General features: G+C 53.5%; 1 protein-coding gene across 1 annotated transcript in view; it reads left to right on the top strand.

Annotated features, from left to right (window-relative positions):
- The first annotated feature begins 4,129 nt into the window (after window positions 1–4,129).
- The window catches only part of GRIN2C (glutamate ionotropic receptor NMDA type subunit 2C), a 97,551-nt gene continuing 94,421 nt past the window's right edge, over window positions 4,130–7,259 (top strand). The window contains exon 1 of the mRNA XM_060764727.2: window positions 4,130–4,231. The gene's annotated coding sequence lies outside the window, so the exon portion shown is untranslated. The remainder of the gene's footprint in view (window positions 4,232–7,259) is intronic.

The raw sequence follows: 7,259 nt of genomic DNA, 5'->3' as shown, positions 1-7,259 counted from the left end.
CAATTGTGCAAACTATTCTACGTGCCACCCTCCTGGTCCTTTTCAGATCACAGTTATCAGATTCCAGTACGTTGGTTGCTTTGTGAAACAGTGCCTTTAGCTTTGGCACCATTCCCAACCTCTGAAAGACATATTAGGAGTTGACAGATGCTGCAGCTCCTCCTGAGGAGCAATGAGAAGGAGATGATTGTGGTTTGATCTGATGTGCATCTCTCTTTCCTGTTGCCCCAAAGGGCAGCAGATGATGGGTCATTTTCCTGTTAACTATTTTCTTTAGATTTTAAAAAAACTACAGCCTTTTTGTTGCAACAATGGTTCCAGACTGGAATACACGTATCCATAAGTCTATCTCGATCTAGTTTAAAATGAAATGTGTCATAGTTGTTTGAGTATGGACTAGGTTGCCGAGAGGCCAAGATACAAACCTCCTGCTCAGCTATGGAAACCCAGGTGGCTAATCACACTCTCTCAGGGGAAACCAATGGAGCCCCCAGTGGCGCAATGGGTTAAACCCTTGTGCCGGCAGGACTGAAGATCAACGGTCAGAGGTTTGAATTCAAGGTGAGCATGGATGAGTTCCCTCTGCCAGCTCCAGATCCCCATGCAGGAACGTGAGAGAAGCCTCTCACAAGGATGATAAAAAAAAATCAAAACATCCGGATGTCCCCTGGACAACATCCTTGCAGACGGCCAATTCTCTCACACCAGGAGTGACTGAATAAATTTTCCCATTAGAGGGTTGGCCTTAGGGCTGTCATAGAGCAAAATGACTTGAAGAAACGTAATAACAACAAGAACAAGAAGGCACAGGACAAAAGGATAGGACGTTGGGAGCGGAAAGCAAACGTAAGCACCAGTTTTCAGTTATAAAGTTCTTTTCATGAACAGAAGGAACAGAAGCAGTTGCTTGCTTAGAAGAGTCAATGGAGTATTATTGCTCCCATCATCCCCTCTGTGGCAGCCTAGCAAAATGCAGAGGAAGAGGCATCTGTTGGAACCAACTTCTCAGGCAGAGTCAATGTTAACCTTGTTTTAACTGCTTACAATCCAAATAGAAACTGGACATGGTTTGAAATGGCTAAATTTTTCAAATTAAAAATCACTTTCACATTCCTCCAACACTGTTCACAACTTTGCCCAAATTAAAAAAAATCTATCTCTCTGTGTGTGTTGATAAGTGAGTTCAAAACTGTGATGTATGATGATAACTGATGGTGGCACAGTGGGTTAAACAGCTGAGCTGCTGAACTTGCTGACCGAAAGGTTGGTGGTTTGAATCTCATGAGTTGGGTAGGCTCCCACTGTTGGCCCCAGCTTCTGCCAATCTAGCAGATTGAAAACATGCAAATGTGAGATTAATAGGTACTACTTCAGTGGGAAGGTAACAGCACTCCATGCAGTCATGCTGGCCACATGACCTTGGAGGCATTTGTGGACAATTCCGGCTCTTTGGCTTAGAAATGGAGATGAGCACTACCCCTCAGAGTTAGACACGACTAGACTTAATGTCAAGGGAAACCTTTTAACTTTTACACCTGTTCTTATGGGCGGTTCTCCATTTTTATGGAATGACCAGCAAACTCCACAGCAATCTAGGTTTGCTCATGGCTCCTAGGACTGTTCCTAGCCTCTAAAAACAAGAACCGCGGAAGCTGGCAGGTAAGTTCTTATAAGCCCTGATGGGAACTGTGTTCACCACAGTATTTATGTGAATATGAAAGTGATACAATTTGTATTGTTTGGCTTCTCTCTCAGGGCTGGAAACGATGAGGTGATGCTTTTGGAGATCTGCAATTCTTCATGGGCTTCTGAGATACGTCTGGTATGACAGGACTTCTGGATTTGTTCCTAGGTATCCAAAGGACATAGGAGTAGGACCTTTTGGAGGCAGCAATATGCTGATATCATTATGATCAATTCAAATAAAGACATTCATCTTTTTATTCTTTCCTCTGACATTATAAAATCTTGAAATTCTGCTTTCAAAAGCTGAACAAGTTTTATGTCCCATTCTGGGAAGCTTTACAGTCTTTTAAAGGAGAAGGCAGTAGGAAAAGAGAAAGGCGGCATTACTGATGGAGAGACTCAATAAAAGAAGCCAGTTTGCGAGACCTGATGAGAGGGCAGTCTGGTGGCCTCTCATCCACTGGGTTGCCATAAGTCAAATATTAAGTGGCCTAACTGAAATCTATGAAGGGGACAATTAATGTCTTCACTGGATTTTGCTTTAGAGCAAAGTTGCTTGGCATTTGCTTGTCCATATAAGCAAACGATGACACTGGAGATCAGACAAGTCACACCCTCTCAAAGGAGGGCAATGGCAAACGAATCCTGCCAAGGAAACCCAGCGATCGGTTTAGGGCCGCTACAGTTGGGAAGCTATGAAGGCACACACAACAGACAATGTCAGCCTTCACGAAGTTTTTTGCCAGAGGAGCATGGATCCACTTTAAATCCGAGTTTTGCATCCTACAGAATTCTGGGTTTGTAGTCTAGTGAGGCCCAGGACCTCTTTGGCTGAGCAGTTTAAAGACCCCTCCCTAAACTACAAGCCCCAGACTTCTGCAGGAGGCAGAAACTGGATTTAAAGTGGATCCAAGCTCAGTGTGATGGGGTTCCAGAACTGATGAGTAGCATCTCAAGTAGTGAAACTAACTGTGGGCTAAAGACATGGGGAACAGCTTTGGAAGTTTAGGGCTCTGGAGAGGAAACCAGTCAAGCCTGGCTGCCTTCCCGAGTGACTGGTTGTAAGTCTGAGTGCTTGCGGGCTCATGGTGTGGGGTCTTTGCAGACAGCGAGGGACCCTTGACCGCCCACTTTCCTTAAGGTTTCCTGGCCCTCTCTTCCCTCCCTCCAATTGCCCCCATGAAGCTCCGTCTGCTCACGTGACCTCCCCCTCCCTCCAAGCCGGGGCCCGGGCGACAGCTGGAAGGCGAGGGCTCCGCTCTGCTCCCCTCCCTCTTTTCTCGTCGCTGCCTCCCCCTCCCCTCCCTAAGCCCCGCCCACTTCTCCCTCCCTCCCTCCTTCCCTCCCCCGATAAGGGCCCGGGTCCGAGCCGCCTTAAAGGGACAGGCGGCGGGAGAGGGACCTTGGTGGGACGCCAAGCCCTTGGAAGGGACGAGAGGCGCGGGGAAGGATGGCAGCGGGAAGCGGGGCGGAGGCGTGCGAGGGGCGGCCCAAGGGCAGCGCGGTGCTCCTTCGGGCCGGGGCTTGGGCGGACACGGGCGGCTGGGGGGTGGGTGGCCGTCCTGCGGAGCTCCGGCGGGTGCCCTCCCAGCGCCACCACCCCACCCGCCGCTACTAGAGCCTCCTCAGGGGGATCAGCCTGGCCAGCCCAGTCTTCCAGGGCAGAGAAGATCAGGGCAGCTTCCTTCAAGGAGGTGGGGCGGCCGGGGAGGGGAAGGGAGGGGAGGGGCCGCCGTCCCAACAAGCCCCAGCTCCCTCTCCTGCCTCGCTCGCCCGCCCGCCCGCCTCCTCCACCTCCTGCTGCTGCTGCTGCTCCTCCATCCGGGAGCGTTGCCCGCGCAGACGGCTTTGCTGGGAGCCACCTGTCCCCCGCTCGCTGGGACTGGCCCGGAGCCGAGGCGCCAAGCGGCGGGCGGGTTCAGACCGGGTTAGAGGGGAGGAGGGCATGGCAGCAGGAGGAGCCCCAGCCAGCGGACAGAGGCGCGGAGGCAGCAGCAGGAGGACCTCGCCCGGCCCTTCGGCCAGAGGCAACAACAACAGCAACAGCAGCACAACTGTCCTGGGCATCAAGAGCAGCAGCCCTCTTACTGTCTAAGATCCCTTCCTCCCGCTCTTGGGCCTGGGGCGGGCCATGAAGGCTCGGCGGCGGGAGACGGAGAGACCCTGGCCGCCCTCCGCCCGCCCTCTCGCCTTCTCCTCCTCCTCCTTCTCCACCAGGACGGGGGGCTGCTCTGCGCTGCCCGGCTCCGACCCCTCGAGGCTCTCCCCGGGCCCCTCGGGCGCTGCCCTTCGGCGAGGCATGGGCTGCTGAGCCTCGCGCCCCGTCCCCGCGCGCCCCTGCTCCGCCCGCCGGCCTCCGCGGTGGTGGCGCCTCCGTCAGAAGGAAGCGGAGGGAGGGAGGGAAGGAGGGGAGGAGGCAGGCCCGGAGGACCGGGAGGAGGACGAGGGCTGGCCGTCTTCGCAGGACCCTCCAGAGCCCAGCCTGCCTCGCAGCGCAGGGGATGCAGCCCGACGCGCCTGGGAGCCCCCGCTAGGAAGTCCGGCAGTAAGTCCGCGCCCGCCCCCCTCCCCCTCCCTCCCTCCCTCCCTCCCTCTTTCCTTTGCTTCAGCTTCAGGTCGCGCCTGGGCCACCTTGGCAATGTCACCTGCCTTCGCTCCGCCCGCCTCGCCCCTTCCTTCCTTCCTTGCAACGCCCGCCTCCCCCCAAGTTCTGGACCCCTTGGAGGGCGAACTTTCCCACCCGCTTGGAGAGGGTCGAGCCTTTCAGAGAGCAACAACAACAAACATCGGCAGAAGCCGCCCTTTCCCCCTTCCTTCCCCCTCCCCCCTCCCGGGGGTTTTCTCTTTCCCGCCGGCGGGTGGCCTTTGCGCGTGTTTGGCGCGCCTTGTCGTGCCTGCGCGCCCTTCTCCCCGCCGGGCTTTTAATCGCCGGGTGTCTGCCTTCGCCGTCCCCACCTCGCACCTTGCGTAACATGGCAGAAGGGCAGGACACTTTGGCATGCCTTTTGGTTAATCCACAAGCGACCTTTCTAAGCTGCCTTCCCCTCCCCGTCCCCTTCTCTCTCTCGCTCTCGGTTTGTGCGTGGCGTGTCTGGAGCTGGAGCCCTGCGAGCGGGGGGAGGGCGCCGCCTCGTCCCGGTGATGGATGCCCTTCCCTTCCCACCGCCCTCCCCCTCCCTCCTTCCCCCTTCCCCGGGCCTCGACTTGGGGTGGAGAAGGGCCCCTTCGCCCCTCATTTCCCCTTCCAGCCCGTTTGGCGGGCCCAACTGTTGCGCGAGGAGAGCGCTCCGGAGTGGAAGGGAGGGAATTACGTAACGATAATGCAATTAAGGGACGTTCTTTACTACTGAGGAGATGGGCGCGAGGCGCTCCCGCAGAGCTGGGCTCAGGAGGAGGAGGAGGAGGAGGAGGAAGGGCAGTTGGCGGGAAAATGGAGTTTCGGGGCAGAACTGCTCCTCCTCCTCCTCCTTTCCCGTCCACCACAAACTGGGAGGAAAGAGAAAAAGAGACTGGGAGTCAATGGGAGAAGGAGACACCGTGGGGAGGGAGGAAAAAGCCATTCCCTCTCTCTGCGGGCACACTCATCCCTGCCTTTCCCTCTCTCCGAAATGTCCCTCAAGCGAATGAGAAGCAGATTCCCCTGGGCCCCGCTTCTCCTGCTCTACACCTTGTTCTGCCTTTGCTCCTGCGTTTTTTGTGTCAGGAGCGACTTGAGAAACTACAAGTCGCTTCTGGTATGAGAGAATTGGCCGTCTGCAAGGACGTTGCCCAAGGGACGCCCGGATGTTTGAATGTTTTACCACCCTTGTGGCAGGCTTCTCTCATGTCCCTGCATGGGGAGCTGGAGCTGACTGAGGGAGCTCATCTGCGCTCTCCCTGCCCTCACAAGGGTTTAACTCTTTGAGCCACGGGGTGTTCCTACTAACTACACTTGATGCTCCCTCTTCTTTAGTTTGGTTCCTGGCTCCTTTTCCTGCCTTGGGTCCAGGTTATGTTCACAATAACAATCCCCTGGATGGGTTGTTGTAGGTTTTTCGGGCTGCATGGCCATGTTCTAGAAGCATTCTCTCCTGATGTTTTGCCTGCATCTGTGGCAAGCATCTTCGGAGGTTGCAAGGTTTGCCTGCATCTGTGGCAAGCATCCTCAGAGATTGTGAACCTCGCAACCTCTGAGGATACTTGCCACAGATGCAGGTGAAATGTCAGGAGAGAATGCTTCTAGAACATGTCCATAGAGCCCGAAAAATCTACAACAACCCAGTGATTCCAGTCATGAAAGCCTTCGACAATACAAATCCCCAGGAGGAGAATGTAGCCTCCTTGGACTCCTTACCCTGCTCCCTTCTCCCTCGGTATTGCCAGAAAGATGTCAGTCCAAAATTCAAGGGATTTGATGTATTTCTATTGAGACTTGTGTTCCTTACCAGGGGAATGATATTGGTGGAAACAAGGGGAGACTGACAAAAAGTTGAACTTGAAATATGTCCTGAGAAAGAGTCTTCTTGGGTTCACTGAGCCAGATAATGCCAACCCTACCAGACAGTGTGACTCCAAGGGTTTCCATGCAGGCATTTCCTCACCCTAACCTAGAGAGCCAGGATAGTGTCCTACTTTGAGTGTTACACTATAATTCTAGGAGATCGGGCTCCGCTATAGAAAGAAACCCCACCAGGTGACCTTGGGCAAGTCACACACTTCCAGTCTCAGAAGTAGCAATGGCACCCTCCCTTGAATTACAGGACTGTCACCATAAGTCAGAACCGAATTGAAGGCACACAATAACATCCCCATCTGGGGGTGCTATGAATGGAATCTGGAACCTTCTGCATGCAAAATGAGTATTTTCCCACTAGGGTTCTTCAAATCAGTTTTTTTTTTCCGGGTCAGGAGCGACTTGAGAAACTGCAAGTCACTTCTGGTGTGAGAAAATTGGCTGTCTGCAAGGACATTGCTCATGGGACACCCAGATGTTTTACCATCCTGTGGGGGGGGGGGCTTCTCTCATGTCCACACATGGGATGCTGGCAGATAGGAGCTCACCCCACTCCCTGGATCTGAACTGCTGACCTTTTGGTCAGCAGTCCTGCCGGCACAAGGGTGTAACTCATTGCACTACCGAGGGCTCCTTCTGATCATTTGAGTAAATGCCAACTGAACATGACTTCCAGAGATGATGTATATGTTCCCAATTTCCTGAAAGAGCCTTTCCTCAGAATTGTTCTACAGCAATGTTTATTTTATTTTTTTGCCTCCCTCTTGGTCTCACACATCTTTCTTTTGGCACTCCTTGACAGTCGGGCACAGCAGCAAATGTAAACCGACAGCACCAACAAAATTGCAACTGCTTACAGCTGTCCCGCAACAATAACAATAGCAACCACAATATAAAAACCCCAATGCATTCCTAAAGCATCCTCTACAGACAGAGGTTGGCATCTGAATATTAGGAGTGCTGACAAGGTAGCGATGCAAATACATAAATACTGCAAAACATGGCAGGCTGGAGTTTTGAGCTCCCAATAGATCCTCAGCTCTTTTCAAAGGAGATTGGTCTTGGGGTTTTTGATGGCAAG

Source organism: Anolis sagrei, chromosome 2 (assembly GCF_037176765.1).
Source record: "Anolis sagrei isolate rAnoSag1 chromosome 2, rAnoSag1.mat, whole genome shotgun sequence".
Taxonomy (NCBI): Eukaryota; Metazoa; Chordata; class Lepidosauria; order Squamata; family Dactyloidae; genus Anolis; species Anolis sagrei.
This window is presented reverse-complemented; position numbering and strand designations above follow the sequence as displayed.